Source organism: Clupea harengus, chromosome 23, assembly GCF_900700415.2.
Source record: "Clupea harengus chromosome 23, Ch_v2.0.2, whole genome shotgun sequence".
NCBI classification, from domain to species: domain Eukaryota; kingdom Metazoa; phylum Chordata; class Actinopteri; order Clupeiformes; family Clupeidae; genus Clupea; species Clupea harengus.
Window position 1 is genome coordinate 19,600,165 of NC_045174.1, and position 18,982 is coordinate 19,619,146.

Consider the following 18,982-nt stretch of genomic DNA (forward strand, 5'->3'; position numbering starts at 1 on the left):
ATTACACCTAAAATGGAGGCTAAGATCTACCCCCGAGGACCCAACAGCAATGGGTGCTAATCTCCACACCACAGCAGCAGAAACAGATATCTCTTCAGGGAAAAGGCCAGAGATCGCTGTGATTCATCTCCCCCCCCAGATGGTCCACACTGAACTCAATTACCTCCTACCTACACCCACGTGAATAGCAGGCCGAGTTTCGAAATGGTCGCTTTGTTTGATATCGAAAATGCCACGCGGCGCTATCTCCTGCCTTGACATACTCTGTCACGAGGACGTGGAAAGAGGAGTCATGACAGAGCGTGTGTAAATTCTGAGGCGCTCTGAGCTGTGTGACAGAGAAAGAGTGAGAGAGAGAGATGAATATATACAGTGTACAGGCAATGTCATGTCTTCCCATGTTTTATAAGCAGTAAATGTGAAATGTGGGTAGTCTTGTGCGACGTATGACAAAACGCCTGTGAGCTGGGGGTCAAGAGGTCAGCCTCTGATATTTACTCAGTGCTCTGCTTGCATGCACGGCACATGCAACTCTGCTCTAAGTCAGTGTGTGTGTGTGTGTGTGTGTGTGTGCGCCTGTGTGTTTGCATATGCATGTGACTGTGTGTGTGTGCCGTTGTGTGCACGTTTGCATGCGTATGTGCATGTGTGTGTGCGTGTGCCTGTGTGTGTGCATGTGCATGTGCATGTGTGTGTGCGTGTGTGTGTCTCTGTATGTGCGCTTGCATGTCTGTGTGTGCCTGTGCATGTCTGTGTGTGCCCATGTGCGTGTGTGTGTGGTGTGTGTGCTGTGTCAGATAATCAGTTAAGGTTACTCAACACATTACATTAACTTTCCTTGACGGATATTTTACAGTTACATGTTCCTGAAGATCCGATCCCTTCAATCCCACACATTTATTCACAGCATGATGTATGAACTTGCACAAAGCACGCTCTTTCGCAAGTCTCCTGAAAAAAAAAAAAGAATACAAACTATAATCAATTATATAAAGGTGCAGAGATTGCTGGTGACATGGTATAAAAAAAATTGTTTTGCAACAGTGCGCAGTCATTAAAATAACACAAAGTTTTCCTCGTTAATTAATGTCACTTCAATGCAAACGTTGAGCAGGTATTGAGACAGGGTACATGAGGGTAGTTACAGCAGGTGTGCTTTTGTTCAAAGACTAATGTGTCAGACATCAAAGTATTACAAAACTAATCAACAAAAGCTCTATTGTGCCAAATGGTACAAAGAATGGAAATTAGAATTCAGTATCAGCGGCTAATTTAGCTTCACTATTCCATACAGTCATTAATGGGCTCATGTTTGAAAGGTGAGTCATTCTTTCTGTCTAAACTTTGATAATTGGGGTGGGGATTTAGCAAGCGACTTGGCCCTCTCAAATGCCACCTCGTTTAAATTCCATCTACACTAGATGCCTTTTAAATGGCATCGCAGTAATGGTATTCACTTCACTGCATGGCATCGTGATCAATTACCATCTGGTCTATTTTATCGGCTGCATGAGGTTTTTCTGGAGACCCTGGTTAAACAAACATTAACTGTTTGTGCCTCAAAAAAGAAAAAAAAATCTAAATTAAAAGACAGCGTGTTATCACATACGATGGTTTTGTTTATCGTTTTTTCAAAGGAGAGTGTAATTAGCATACTGTTGGCTCTAACACCTCTTCAGGTGGACCTCCGCAGACTCAGCCAGCTGTAAAATAACACCCCGCTTCATTAGCCAGAGGGAGGGGTGAGGGATTATTGAAATTCTCCTTCCTTTTCTCTCCGACCCAGCAGATCCTGGGAACGGGACGTTGGGAACGACCCCCTTCAGCCCGACACAATGGCTCTTTCCTGAGGGTGTTACGTCAGGAGAAAAAGGATTAATTTCCTCTCAAATTACCAGACTAATCCCCTTCTTATCGCGCGCCCATGATTCACTTTGAACAACCACGTCTGTCCTCGTTCAGCTTCCTGAGTCCTTTCCCCCACACAGCCTCTCTCTCACGCATACATACTAATGACTGTGCTGAGATGTCCTGATAATGTCCACACTTGAAGGTGGCATTTCTTAACCATACCCTCACCTTCATATCCCCAGCATAGCTTTACACATCCTAATGCTATGTGAGATCCTTTAGTCCCTGAGCAACATCATTATCTAGCTACAGAAGCTGAAATCAAGTTGTGTGTGTGTGTGTGTGTGTGTGTGTGTGCATGTACATGAACCTAAAAAAAAGTGTGTGTGTGGGGGGTTGCCATGGCACAAACTTGATGTTGATTGAAAAATGCAAAAGTATCTGGGGGTTTTGTGGTTACACTTAAAGAGTGAATGCTCCATGATTTCCCTTCCCCCTGAGATGAAGGACACATACTATGGGCACCCTGTTGACAAAGGCATTCCTCTGCTGTGCACCACAGAGAACCTTTCCCTTTCACACTATGAGAAATACTGTAGTCGTCTGAACAGCTTGATAGCTGATGAGACGGAGAAGAGGCTTGTGAAGGGCAGATGTGTTTTTGACCCCTCTTCTCATCTGTTACCCTCTGAAAAGGGCCTAGAAAATACAGACGCGTTACTTGAACCCTGCTTCATAAGACTCGCACAACCATGTCATAGTCAACGTGTTACGGCAGATGGCAAACGCATCGTGACAGCTGATGTCCAATGCCTTGGCAATGCCATGGTACCATTATGGGTAGTTAGTTGTTATGCCGACTCTTCAAATGGCATATGCCTTAAGAGCTTAACATTGCATGTTATTAAGCTGCCAAAGCAGTATACAGTCATGTCAACTACTGATTATGGTGACATCTCTGGATACTGACTGCTGTAAGGGGGTATTAATGGGTAATAACAGCATTATGACATGGATTCTGAGATTATGACATGGTTATGTTGTGGTTATGTACGTCTCATGAAGCGTCGTTCCTCGTAAATTGGGGACCTAAACGAGGTCAGGTTTTGGTGAGAGAGTGCCACTCCACTCTACCAGTGGGACACGGGCACCTCCTCCATGGCATTAAGGGAGAGCATGGCCTTCCAGGAGATTGACAGCGACTTTTAACTGCGTTTGACAGCTCCTTAGCCTTCATGGCCCTCGTTAATATGCCTGAACACCCAAGGTTATTATTATCTCAGTCTTCATCTAATGTTGAAATAATGGTGTCGTGCTGACTTTTCCTAGGTGGGCTATTTTATTGTCTAAGGATCGTTTATCATAATGATTTTGATAACCCTTCTCGAAAAAGGTGGATGAGTTTATAGGCTATGTGTGAGTGTGTGTGTGTATGTGTGTGCCTCTACGTGTGTGTGTGTGTGTGTGTGTGTGTGTGTGTGTGTGTGTATGCGTGTGAGTGTGATTTTGAAAACCCTTCATGAAATGGGTGAATAGCTTTATAGGACAAGTGCAGTTGTGTGTGTGCATATGCGTGTCTGCGTATGTGTGTGTGTGTGTGTGTGTGTCCGTAAGTATGTGTGTATCTAATGTGTGTGTGTCCACCTGTGTATATACACAGTATGTGTGTGTGTGTGTGTGTGTGTGTGTGTGTGTGTGTGTGTGTGTTTGTGTGTGTGTGTGTGTGTGTGCGTCTTGTGCTTACCATAGTGCATCTCTTTGAATGACTATGCTAACGCTGACTGACATTTCCTTGATGGTGGCCAGTAGAGGGACACCAGCAGTATGGGAGCCGTCTGAGACAGGCTGAGTTCCACTATCCTCCTGTTACAGCAGAGCGCAGGGAGACCACCTGCCTACACGCATACGGCTGCGAGGAGAATTACAGGTGCTGAAAGAGAGATTGGACTCAAGCTACTCAATTTAGAAACAGAATATCATAATACAGTACTTACCACTAATCTCACACAAGGTCTCCTCATTAAATGCTGTTGCATTTTACAGCCTTCCTTTTCTTGCTCTTCCTCTACCTCTTGTTGTTATTCGTCTTTATCTAAAAATAAATCCCGACGGGACGAACAGGACCCCGACGCACAGCGGAGGGGTCTTGTTTCGTCCTGAAGTGATTTATTTTTAATGATTGTGTTGCGGTTTCGTGATTTCCGCTAAGAAAAAATAGTTCTTCGCACGAATAGAACTTTACATTTTCAGGTGTTGCGTAGCAACCCATTACTTGCTGACTTCAAGTAACAATGACTTTCCGTTACGTTAAATGACCGGACTACTTGCGGAATGATATGAAAGATGTGAATTAACAAAACCCGTTGCCAATGACAGCGGCCATTATCTTTTCGCAGCGGTGAATATCAAGAAATGACGGACCTGCGAACGTTGGGTATAACGTATAATAAGGGAAGATAACACACCTCGAAACAAAAGGCAGAACAAGACGCATCTGTAGCCCCAAAGTCCAAGACCCAACCACAAGACTGCCCTCCCAGCGGACCCATTTGTTCTTAAAGGTTAAAGGTCATTGGAGGGAGCTGTCCCTGGGAGGTGGCGCTGAAGCTTCATTCACTGTTCTTCACTGAAGGTTTGTGCTGAATGCATTGCATTCCTTCGCTCTTTCTATGTGTCGCATGCATTGCACAGCTATCTGGAATGCCCAATGCTCTACGTGTACACTTTACACTAGGCACTTTCACTCAGATCCTCAGGGAATAAAGGCACACACACACACACACACACACACACACACACACACATACACATATTTTTATACAGTTCTTTTTTTTCCTCAATTAAGGTTCTATTGTTTGATCATTTGCAATGCCTTGCTTTGCCTTAATTCTGTACGTAGCTATTCTGCAGCAGATGTAATTACATCTGAATTATTTCATTTTTTTTCTTTATGGAAATATTAGGAATGTCCATTCATGACTAAGTGAAATGACATCTCATCTAGTCAGACTATCACTACCAGTTCCATAACAGCAGTGAGCAAAATCATTCAGGACACCGGAATGCCAAATTCCAATCGATTATTTAAGCGGTACCACACCAGGGATTATTTAAGGGGTACCACACCAGGGATTATTTAAGGGGTACCACACCAGGGATTATTTAAGGGGTACCACACCAGGGATTATTTAAGGGGTACCACACCAGGGATTATTTAAGGGGTACCACACCAGGGATTATTTAAGGGGTACCACACCAGGGATTATTAAAGGGGTACCACACCAGGGATTATTTAAGGGGTACCACACCAGGGATTATTTAAGGGGTACCACACCAGGGATTATTTAAGGGGTACCACACCAGGGATTATTTAAGGGGTACCACACCAGGGATTATTAAAGGGGTACCACACCAGGGATTATTTAAGGGGTACCACACCAGGGATTATTTAAGGGCCACTTTCCCCATAAAGGTCCTCTGGAGATGGACTGGCTGTGAGACTAGAGGCAGCTGATGAGCCTGCAAATGAGAGGCTGGACTGGAACTGGAGCGGGGTCATGTGACTCCTCACCTGGGAGGGTTTATTGACCCACACAAGCCCGGTACATGATTACACGAAACAACACATGTAGGAGAGGGGCGTGAGAGGAAACAGTATGGGGCTTTAGCCTGAACACTCTTTAGATTAACTACCTCAGGTCATTCCACCCACAGCAAAGACCCGTAGCTCCCTCTAGAAGGCAACCTTGGAATAGCAGGGATCATTACCATGGCAACAAATTGACTTTTAGATTGTACTAAACTCAAATATTTGTACCAGTATTACTTTAACAAGTTCCCCTCAGACAGCTGAGGAAAGCTGGAGAATTTAGTGGCTATACCTGTAGATAAATAATTCAGTTCACTTTTCATATTTCTATCCGTAACCAATCCGTGTAAGAACTACTAGTGATTTTTTTCTTTTTATTAGAATCATTGTAGTGGGCTAATGGGGAAATCTGGTGCTGATCTCTTACAGCGTTTACGTTGGCGTCTGTGTGTGTGTGAGGATGGTGTGTGTGTGTGTGTGTGTGTGTGAGGATGGTGTGTGCGTGTGTGTGAGGATGGCATCTGTGTGTGTGTGAGGATGGCATCTGTGTGTGTGTGTGTGTGTGTGTGTGTGTGTGTGTGTGTGAGGATGGTGTCTGTGTCATTCTGTCTCCGCTTTAATAAAAAGCTGCTATGCTAGCAGGCATGCTGTGTAAGACTGGAGTTTGTCTCTGACTCTATTAACATTGTTCTCCATGTCAGCCCGGTTCTCATTGTCTCTCTAAGGGTCGTGTGTGTGTGTGTGTGTGTGTGTGTGTGTGTGTGTGTGTGTGTGTGTGTGTGTGTGTGTGTGTTCTCATTGTCTCTCTAAGGGTCGTGTTACTGGACACAACAGTGGAGGGGAACAAGTATAAGAGCAGATAACGGTTCTATGGCATATGTTTAATGAGTACTTTCTCACGATCATCCATGTATGAGTTTATGTTTTGCCTTGAAGCAGAAGGAGAACGTCCTCTCACACAGACACTGAGTCATGTTAGCCACATACTGTTCTGGGCTTTGAGCCAGTAGATAGGAAGATGTCTGTTCTGGCCCCCCGTGGTTTGTGAATGTATCAATCTGAGGACTCTTACACACACACACACACACACACACACACACACATTCACACATCATGCTTTCTATGATGTATCTGTAAGATATAAATTCTGTTGTCTGTCACGATGCACCAGGCTCTCTCGCTCTCTCATTCTCTCTCTCCTCTCTCTCTCTTTCTCTCTCTCTCACACTTGCTTTTGTCTTCACTGGGGAGCTGCAGCTCTCTATTGAATCCATGCAATCATAAATTCAACTTATGAATCAGGCCTACAGCCTCTGTTCAGTTTTTGTAGAATACATAGATTCGTTTTTGCTTCAATAGTTAAGCATCCTGATGTATAGGATAGCTGCAGGACTGTTGCAGACTCACACATGAGAGGTCAGAGGTCAGATAGGAGATGGCTCCCTAACAGATAGGGTCACATGACCTTATTGTTTTCCCATGTCTGTCCTCCTGTTAAACTGAGACATTGGGATCTTTTTTTGGTGGTGTTCAATTGCAATTTGTCCTTGTTTCCGCTGGTGACAGTTACATGGTAAGCTGCAATCCCTCTCGCAAACACACTCAACCACAAGCACACACACACACACACACACACACACACACACACACACACACACACACACACACAATCCTTTCCAAATAGTCTGTACTCCCCGATGTTGGGATTCACTAGTAAAACATTAATCTCTATTTCATGGCTTTCAGGTGAAACAAAAAGGCAGATCCAACATTTTTCTCTCTCCTCTCCTCACAAAGATAAAAAGGAGAGTGTCTAGAAATGTAACAGAAATAGACTCACTGGTGGTTTACTGCAGAAGTAGAATCAACCAATTAATCCCAATTCACTCCATTCATTCTAACCTTTAAAGTAAATCTCTAAGACAACCTTTACACCAGAAAGCTCCAACCTAAGTGATGCTTAAGTGGTTCAAGTGAAATGCCTCTCTGCCTCTCTCCCTCCATCCATCCCTCCATCCCTCCCCTGTCTTTTTCTAACCCTGTATCTGTCTATCTCGTCCATTCTGTAGTATTATCGCCTACAGTATGTACTTATGCTTATAACTAGCAGCTTCCACAGACCCATCAATGTTACACATGTTAACTCATTTCTGTCCTCTTCAGTAAAGGACTCTCTACTAACTGAGGGTTTGTGGAGTCCATGAAGGCCAGTCAAGATCACTTGTGGTGTGAAAGTGTTCATCACAAGTGTATGTACAATAGGTACCAGCCTCACACAGGCCCCAGAATAATGTAAAGGGCCCTTGCATTGTCAATGGGCGCCAAATAAATGTACGTAACTAGTAAAACTCTCCTCACGAGGGCCACTAAGATAATGTTGGTACTATCCTGACAACAGCGTGTTGGTGATCGATCTCATTTGATTGAAAAGGCATCAACTATTCAACACAACAGCAGATCAATTAAGTTTAAAAAGCATTGGGGTTCCACAGATTGGAAGACTAAGTCGCTCATTTTGTTCCACTTTCAGAGTTCATTGTAGAACATTGTAAACAACACCAACAGGCTAGTTAGCAGTGATAAAAGCATGCTAACATGCTTTTGACAATGAAGTGCTGGGAAAGCTTTTCTGTCCCGTACCACAACACTACGTAGTGCATGTCCCGAATGGCTAGTTTGTGCATTGATAACAGAGGGTTCACATCCCTCCCAGCATCCTCAAGGACCCCTCGTTAGTGTCATACTGCTGTAATGTTTACATTGTCAACAGGTCAGCAGTTTGTTCTGGACCTGTCTCTGTAAGAGCTGGTATGTCAAGATGGCTGATATTTTAAGAAGGCAGTTAAGATGGCTGATCTGTCTGCATGGACATGCACACACACACACACACACACACACGCACGCACACACGTACACACACACACACACACACACACATCTACACTGTTGGTCCTATCTCCTCAATCAGCCTGCACCTGACTAACAGAAAAACACTCCGTATCATATTCAGCACCTGTATTCACACTCCCTCGAATCCCTGCGCGTCTTTCCCCTCTTCATATTTACGAGCACTTCCTTCACTCTCAGTATTCCACCACGCCTCTCACCTCCAAAGTTACCCAGAGGTCACTGGGAGGCGAGAACCTAATAAGGAGAAATGGCAAAGAAGGTGAAGCGTGGGCTCCTCTAAATTCATGCGGTGTTTATCCCTGATGTGATTTGGCTGCCTGTGATGGCGTGGAGAGACAATGCATGCAGATTTATGAAAATGATATTTCATGGCGCCACTCGGAGCTGTTCCTGTTCCTCCCAGAAGCTCCTGACCTTTGTGTTAACTCTCAGTGTCATACACACACACACACACACACACACACACACACACACATACACACACTCACTCACACACACACACACACACCCACACACACGCACACATACACACACACACACAAACATACATACATACATACACATACTCTCAGTGTCTGAGTGCTACTCCAGGGATCTATTTAGCCTCACAGTTTATACCTGCTGCATCCATACAGGTGTATATATATATGTATGTATGTATGTGTGTGTGTGTGTGTGTGTGTGTGTGTGTGTGTGTGCGTGCAAGTGTGTGTGTGTGTGTGTGTGTGTGTGTGTGTGTGTGTGTGTGTGTGTGTGTGTGTGTGAGTGTGAGGTGTGTGTGTGTGTGTGTGAGGGGTGTATTTCTACTGCCTACTGCCCCCACACGGGTGTGTGCAGGTATGTATTAACGTGTGTATACTCCTGCATCCTCTGCATCCCTCCATTCCATGGGTTCTCAGCACACACACACACACACACACACACACACACACACACACACACACACACACACACACACACACCCACCCACACACACCCACCCACCCACCCACCCACACACACACACACACACACACACACACACACACACACACACACACACACACACACACACCCACACACACACACACACACACACACACACACACACACACACACACACACACACACACACACACACACACACACACACACACACACACACACACACACACACACACACACACACACACACACACACACATTCAATAACGCCCCAGCTCTGCATGGCTGTCAATGTAGAGTTCATGATTCAACACGGATGCTTATGGAATGTGTTCACCACACTGATGGGGAAAACATTGTTATTATTCTGTATTCTATGCAGATGTACGTATATTGCTTTTTTTTAAAGCAGTGTGGGCTGTCAAGTATGGGTGTCTAATTGTGCATATGCAATTCGTTATCTACACGTGCTGAACCTGCCACAGCTCTGATGGGTAAGAAAACACAAGAAGGCCCCTGACAGAGTGGTGACATGCGGGTCTCATTAGTCTCGTACACTGCCAGATGGCAGAGACATGTATGTGAGGATGGAAACACATGTTGTATTTACATACTAAGTAAATTAGTATGAAGTAAAGTACCATACATAGTAATTGATGGTGCTGATGTCACCAAACTGTTCATTAGTGTTAGGTGAGCGATTCACTGCGGTGCATCAGGTGAAACAGATCGTGTTCCATAGTTCTGTTGTGGTGGGTTTGTTTTAGGGATGGTCTGTGTGGGTGTGTGTGTGAGTGGTGTCTGTGTGTGTGTGAGGATTGCGTCTGTATGTGTGTGTGTGAAGATGGTGTCTGTGTGTTTGTGAGGATTGTATCTGTATGTGTGTCAGGATAGCGTCTGTGTGTGTGTGAGGATGGTGTGTGTGCGTGTGTAAGGATGGCGTCTGTCTCTGTGTGTGTGTGAGGATGGTGTCTGTGTGTGTGTGTTACGATGGTGTATGTGTGTGTGTGAGGATGGCATCTGTGTGTGTGTGTGTGTGTGAGTGTGTGTGTGTGTGTGAGGTTGGCACAGTTTAGCATCAGCATTCATAGCTGCCTATTCAGTCCCTCCAGGATCTTGCGAGGGTTTGCTGTGATTGTTGCAGTGGGAAGTGACTGAATTAGCTGCGGCATTCTCAACAATTGCAGATAATACTGTGTCTGAGTCGGCTTCCTCTTTGGCCTTTGTGCCATTTATTGAACACAGGCAATTCAACACTTATACTCAGGATGGCATGGCATACACACACACACACACACACACACACACACACACACACACACACACACACGGACACATAATGTCCAGAACAGCTAATTAGGCCACTGGCAAGAGAGATTACGCCTTTCTGAGTAAAAGCAGTGCAAGTTCTACAAAGTCAGTGACTATTGGGGTCACAGCCAGAAGGTAGGTTACTGAACATGCGTTAATGGAATATCCACACTCATCCACAATGAAATCCGTATTTCCACAAACACACACACGTTCACATCCTGTATCTGTACTATACCCATATGAGCCTCACCACTGAACCGTTAACACCACACAATATGATTTTATCATTTCTCGCGCCGCTAATTTGAACTTCCTCAAATGTTAACCAACATTATATTTGAGTACTCCACATGCCCTCAGTCTATAACAGTTTACAACATGTATGTGCCCTTAGTTTACAACAGGTATACAACAACACGACACATTATAAGTTTAATTTCTAGAGCAGCTAATTTGTCCTCTGCCAGTTGGGTTCCCATAGTAACCACCCAACTGTCACTATGACCAGGGCATACGGAAGGTTACTAAAGGTTGCTTTCATAGAATCCCACCACTGGCTAGAGAGTTTAAAAAGAGTGCAAGTTCTCATAGTTACTAACCTACACAACTATTGGGGTCACAGACCAAGGAAGGTTACTGAACGTGCTTTTCAAGAATCCCCCCAAACCAATAAAACGTATCATTCCACACTCTTCCCCCTCCATTCGCCGACTCCATTAAAACCCTCCAGAGACGGAGGCCATTCTCCAAGATGCTTTGTTACCGAGAAAAACAGAAAACTTCAGCGCTATTAATAATGTATTCAAGTCAGCAGACTCTTTCTTGGCTCCTGAATAAACACCAGGCCTTGTCTCCTCGGGGGAAAATGGAAAACGTGAAGTCATTTGGCTATTAGGCGCGTGTCTGGAATTTCAGATGGCCGCACAAATGAACCCTTTGGGGTTTAGGCATACATCATTTGCAGTCAGGAGCCGTCACCAGTACAGTACAGGTGGCCTTTGATTATACACTGGTGACTGGGAGATGAGATAAGGTAAACTTTCAGGCCATGTGCTGTGTGTGTGTGCGTCTGTGTGTGTGTGTTTGTGTGTGTGTGTGCATGCACGTGTGTGTGTAAACTACAAGCTAAGACTAGTTTTGTAGCTGTTCATTTTTCAAGTAATGGACGAATGACACAATGACTTCCTCCATGCCCTCTCACAGTAGGACGGGATGCGTTCGCTTCTCCAGCCAGCCACGGATAGGCATTTCTGCACCACAATTTAAGTGCAGTTAGGGGGAAATGACTCCCCCACTCTGCCATAGATCTAATCCCCACGGCACCTGACACAGGTACAGCAGGGCGCTGATGAGGGAGGAGATGAGGAGGGCAGCACACAAGTAATAATAATAATAATTCATTTAATTTATAGCGCACTCTACATTCACCTGAATCTCAGAGTGCCAAGTAAAGGGAGGGAGAAAAAGAAGAATGAAGGTGAATGAAGGAAGATATAGAGAGAGGAATAGAGATATAAGGAATACACACACACACAGAATGTTCAAACAAACCTCATTGGCAGATCATAGTGGTTATTGATTAGGGAGATTAAGATGATGATGATGATGATGATGATGATGATGATGATGATTCCATTAGTACTTACTTAGCATAATTAGCTTGTGTGGGTGGGCTTTACTGTAAGTTATAAATCTGAAGCATGATAAACAATTTGTAAATTAATAAATACATTAGACATTAGTTTTAAGAAGATGCAACTTGTTTATTGTATCACACATGAACAAATTGTTTTTGTAAGAGACATGAAAACCTATAATACGTCGTTTATTTGTAAGATATGCATGCCCATTACAATCCAATCGTCTCTTCGGGACACACACACACACTGTACACACCATTAGAGATGAGAACATTAGGCTCTCATAGAGTTGCATACTAACACATGAGGCTTTTGTTTATGCTGCATGGTGCTGCTTCACAGGGTGTAACTGGTCGAGGTTAAGGACATGTTGCAAATTATGTTCAATTACCTTTCATCTCCTCACCCTCCCCCGTCAACACACACACACACACACACACACACACACACACACACATGCATTGCACAAACATACGCAAAATGCACACACACACACAGCTTTTGTTACCAAATTAGTGCTCCATTTATGACCACGCATGTTCTTGAGCTCTGATTCATAACACATACAGTATATTCAGTATTGCGTTGCTCAAAATACATTTGTTCATTTCTATTCTCTTTCAAGTCAGATTGTTGCTGCGCCCTGCACACTCCAGTCTATGACAGACAAGACTGGTTTACTGTTTACAACACCAGAGTCAGTCGGCCTGAGGTGATATATTTCCAGCAACATTCCAGTTGCACATGCCGGGCCTTCTCATTAGAATAGAAGGCAAAATATATTTACACATGAATACAAATTAGGAGGACATTATTTCAGCACATGAATGGGCACACACACACACACACACACACACACACTCATAAGGCTGCTGTTCAGACCTAACGTGAGTCTCACACATTATCCAGGGCTTCCTGTCCATATTAGAGACTTTGAGTGTGATGGTGAGTGAAGGCCGTTTTCATTCAAGGGAAAACAAACACAGGCTAATCTGTCACACCCCCATAGTTGGCCGCTGATCACAGGCACACGGCTAACAAGCACTAAGTCCTTGAATCAGAGCCATTTGCAAGGAGTCCAATTTGCACCTGTCATTCTCTGCAGCAAACAGCTTTCTGAGGGTACTTACCTGGCAAGGAGACACAAAGAGGAGGTTTTCTGGGTATTGTGTCTGGCAGGATCAAACAGTCTCCATGGATCAGTGATGCCCATCCTTATTTACAGCTGTGTATATTTCTGGGGATCCTATTCCCTTTCCAAGCCCATCGAATGAAAGAAAGGTGACCTGCTCTTCTGGGAGATGACAGAGGCAGTAGAGGAAAAATGCCAGTCCATGTGGTTTCATTACAGTTAATAGGCGTGTGTCTGTGTGTGTGTTTGTGTGTGTCTGTGTGTGTGCGTGTGCTTGTCTGTGTGTGAGTGTGTGTGCGTGTGCGTGTGCGTGTGCGTGTATGTGTGTGTCTGTGTGTGAGTGTGTGTGTGTCTGTCTGTCTGTGTGTGTGTGAGTGTGTGTGTGTGTGTGTGTGCATGTCTGTGTCTGTGTGTGAGTGTGTGTGTGTGAAACAGAGGTAGCAGGTTATCCATATCCATTTTGAGGAATCGTTAGACAGGCACATTTCAAAAGGGAGCCGACGCAACTGTTGTGTTCAGGACTTCAATCAGCTTTAGCAGAATGGCCGCAGACAGCTCCCATAATTGGAAATACCAGGTAAATGCCATTGGAACATTTGGTATTGATTGTGGGGGTGGGAAAGAAATAGGAAAATTATTTTCATTTACATGAGAGCCAAGCCAAGGGCTATGAAGAGGAAGTAGTTTTCGAAGTTAAGTGTGGAAGTCAAGGTATTAGGTATGCATACCATGTATGAGGCTAGCAGCAGAATAAAGAACTCTTGACAAGCATATCCGCTGTAGTGCCATTTAAAAATAATATTATATTCTTATAATACAGTATGCAGGTTTCCTGATGTTATTACGATTTAATTGATGATGTATGCTGACTTTAAACTTCCTCAACATGTCCCCCGGTGGTTACACACACAGTTATGTGAGGCCCAATGCAAGGTAATGTTTAAAAGACATTAAGATGAAATAAATAAATAATAATAACAATAATAAAAAGGCACAGTATGTAGAATCTAGTGGCATCTAGTGGTGAGGCTGCAGATTGCATCCAACTGAATACTTGTCCATTTCCAAGCGTGTATGAGAAGCAACGGTGGCCAGCAGGTGCCATAAAAACGTGAAAGGCCCTCTCTAGTGCCAGTGATTTGGTGTAGAAACACCACGGCTCTTTGGCTCTCAACATAACCCCCCCCCCCCCCCCCCCATGTAGAAACAAAGGGCTCATTCCAAGCTAAAAAAAACACAATGATTCTTAGTTACAGGTGATTATACACTAATGAAAACTATATTCCATTTCTGCTAATAGATCATCCTGCACACCGTACCTTTGATACACTGAAGCGTCCCTATAATACCATATTGCAGTGTTGTGCAGGTCTAATGGGAGTTTCAAATGAAGGCTCCGCTGTTCAACTAATGAGCAGCGGGAGACTGTTTATTCTAATTGCAACTCAATTACAACCAATTATTATTAAAAAAACACCCCAGTGATTTGATAACCAAATGAAGTACATTAATGGAGGAGAATACACAAGAATCCTTCAGACATAGGCTGTAAGTGTGCACCCAGAAAACAGACTTTGTTATCTGAGGAGATTTCACAGAAATGATGAGCCTGTCGCCGTGAACTGCATTCATTTAGAGAAAGAATGGCAAATGTACAGGAAACATTCCCTGGCGGCCAATGTTCCATAATAACTTTGTTATAAAATGTCTTTCATCGGAGCCATTGCAGGCTTTTAACAAGCTTTAAATGGCGAGCTTCTGAATTACCTGGGAGAGTCGTTCTTGTAATGGTTTTATAATCACCTTGAAAATGTATCTATTCAGCCGTCTAACTTCATCTCTTGGCACCAGAGCGAGTGCTGTTTCACCCGAACATTCTTCAGCAGGGTTGTGAAGTCACTGCTTTTTCTATCTGATGAAATCTGCATTTTTTTTCTTTCTAGTGTAAGTCAAGAAGATGCATTGTGTATGCTTAAAGATAGTAATTATCTACGTTACAGTAAGAAAAATAAGACTTTGATCCACCTATGTTGAAAGAAAGATTATTGTTATGTCAGAATGCACAATACGCGTCGCTCCCTGTGATTGAGACCAGTGTTGTTAGCACCTTGCCTGATCTGCTCACCAATGGGAACATTCTCTTCCTTCCGTTCCGAAAGAGGAATTCCATTAATGGAATCATCTATAGGCTTTGGAATCAATGCCCATAGCCTGCTCACGCCTTACGTCGTCCAATTAGAATGAACCAAAGAGGCTCCGTGAAGGTGCACAGCATTATTAGGGCTAATGATCCAAAGCCATGTAAATGGAAGTGGCTCGGAGGTATAGATTGGTGCAAAGTACTGGATATGGGAGGAAGTGATTAGCTTAATGGAAACCTGCTGGGTCCTGCATTGAGCTGGAGAGATGGATGGAAGGAAGGAGAGATACGGTTAAGATTCCCGCAGAGTTATGTGTGTTAAGATCCCAGCGCTTTAATATCATTTTATTCATAGATCCGGAAGGTTTTTTTTCTTCTTTTGAATTGGTCTTCAACTTTTTGTGTAAACACGTTTTAACCGGAAAAAAAAAATAGTTGTGAAGAGTTGTGAACAGATCCATACCTGGATACGTGGAAAGTGTTTCTCTTGGAAGGGGTAAACACTAAGCACCACAAAGACAAGTGTAATGCATCAGATTGGGTGGTGCACATGAGGGGAGAGATCTCCAGGTGTTCACAGATGGGTTTTTTTTCTCTCCCTTGACACGTTTTATATCAGTGAATCAGAAACCTAGGGAAGAGTGCCTTCTTTCTTGAGCAGGGTTTGTCAGCAAACACACACACACACACACACACACACACACACTCATATTATAAAATAATGACGGCTTCATGAACTCCGTCACTTCTCCTCCTTCATGACTCCCACTGGAGCCAAATGCTGATTAATGAGGAGCTCAAGTGTGGGCACTCACACACACACACACACACACACACACACACACACACACACACACACACACACACACACACACACACACACACACACACACACACTCACACACACACACACACACACACACACACTCACTCACTCACACACACACTCACACACACACACACACACACACACACACACACACACACACACACACACACACACACACACACACACACACACACTCACACACACACACACACACACACACACACACACACACACACACACACACACACACAGGACATTGATAGATGTCTGCTACACAGATCCACTGTACAAAGGCTTCATCGTAACTTGTTTGACACAGACAGGTCAACTTTGTAATTGTATCTGGAATTGTAATGGTTATGATCCAGTAGGTCAGATCTCAAGACATCTCAAGATACAGTATTTAATCTTGATCATGTCAACTTCTTTTTCTGAAAAAAAAAGAGGAATCATATTTAGTCCAGAGCTTACTGCATTAGGAGTTAAGTTTCCATTTCAGGGCTAATTGACTTTGTGTTTTGCCATCAATGAGAAAATTAAGCTTGGGACCCCTACTGTCTGTGAGCAGTCACAGTATACCAGGGAGACTTCGAGACATTACCCCCACCCCCACCCGGCCGTTATGCTTTAGACAAACCGCCCCGACTGCTATCCCTGTGTTACTGTAATACGCCGTATCTGAGCTCGCTCTATGACCTGATGAAGCCCTCATATTAGAGTCTCAAACAGAGAAATATTTTCTGTCCAGTCTAAGCCTCTCCTTCTTCCTATTGGGATTACAAGAATGTTGTCTTTGCTGTGGTTGATGTTGTTGTTATCCTAGCCGCTCGCACAAGCGTGACCTTTTCCTCTGCTCGGCATGAGGTTGGGAGGAGGATCCAGACAACATAATTCCCGAAGCGTGGCTCTGTGAAATCCGGTCATTCGTCTCTGATCCTTTCGGAGGGGTTTGGTTTTCCAGACCCTGGAATCCTCCGGCATCCCCTTAGTCCTCTCGGCTTTTTTGGAGAAAAATCCACAACAGGCTTTGGAGAAGATGACATTCACGGTCGAGCCTCCTCATCCTATCAGTGGATAGGACTCAAGCCATCTGTCTACATTAGTCTCTGTGATCATTACCCAGGTGTTACAGTGTGTGTGTGTGAGTGTGTGTGTGTGTGTGTGTGTGTGTGTGTGTGTGTGTGTGTGTGTGTGTGTGTGTGTGTGTGTGTGTGTGTGTGTGTGTGTGTGTGTGTGTGTGTGTGTGGAAAAAAACTCTGGTGTTGGTCCACAATCCTGGATCTGTAAATGGTAAACAATCATTGTGGCTCGGACCGAGTCGCAAACAATTCCAGCCAATCAACACATTGCATCAAAAAGCACACAATGGACGGTGTAATTTGGACTATTGAGCTCAAAATATCAACAACCTTTTGCCAGAATCACTGACCTTTTGCCAGAATCGCAGACTTCGCCTTTAAGCGCAGTGAAGTTCTGTTGAGACCCGGATTCCACAACCCTCTTCCCTCTGACAAATCACTGCTGTCTCTTCCACAACCAAGAGAGGAAGCAGCCATCTGTTTACCTCCTCGTTGTTGTGATGGGCGTTAACGACTCACACATCAATGATGCATTATGGGTATTGGTAATGACTGGTGCCTATGCACGGCAGTGGATTTCATGCATCAAAGTCCAACTAGTGGGTCCCCGGTGGCGAACAACACTTACACAGACTGTGTGCACTGCTCCCCGTGACATCTGCTTAATCCTCACTCATCTTCACGTCAGGGACAGGAGAAGTAAACAGAACCGTTAGCGTTCGTTTCATGGAACAGAGGAGTTGACTGTCACTTGAACTGAACAGCATATCTCCACAGTGAGATCAACAGGCAAAATTAGGCTCTTGTGTTTATGCTTATCTATATATGTCGCGTATAGATCCAGTTATCTATATGTTTACATTTACATTTAACATACAGTACGCTTTTATCCAAAGCGACGTACAAAGGAGAGAACAATCAAGCTACGAGCAATAGAGACATAGTGTAACAATAAATACTGCTTTACATAAGAAATAAAAAAAGTGAGTAACCTAAAAACAATCTAAGTAGCAAAGCTGTAAATATACTTACACATTCACATACAGTCTTCTAAGCCCTGTACCGCATATAGATCCTGTTATCCGTATGTACCACATATAGAGCCTGTTTTCTTCCACAGAGAACTTCTTTCCAGTTACTGCAAGACAGAAAGGTCTACAGAGGATATATGTGGAGGCGTATGTGAAAGTGTCTTTTCTTCACTAATGGAAAGCCTATGATTGATTCCGGGTCAGGTTGTCAACGCCTTAGCTGGCGTCCTTCTATCCTGTTTAAACCGGAGCTCGCCATCTTTCGGCGCTTCTGGCGATTGGTTTGTTGTTTGTACTCCTGTTTCATACACATTGTTATTCAAAAAACGGACAGAGGGTCTGACTTTTCATTTGAATTTCATTCATCTATTAAAACGCTGTCATAGCCAACTGCCCCCGCCCCCTCTTTTTGTCTCTCTAGTTGGACATTCGAGGCTATGAGTCCTTGTGGTATGTCAAGCAGGTGGGCCAGAGTTGACACCTGAAGTAGAGACCTGAGGGCTGAAGGTCAAGGCTGAAGGTCATTAGTACCTCAGAAGAACC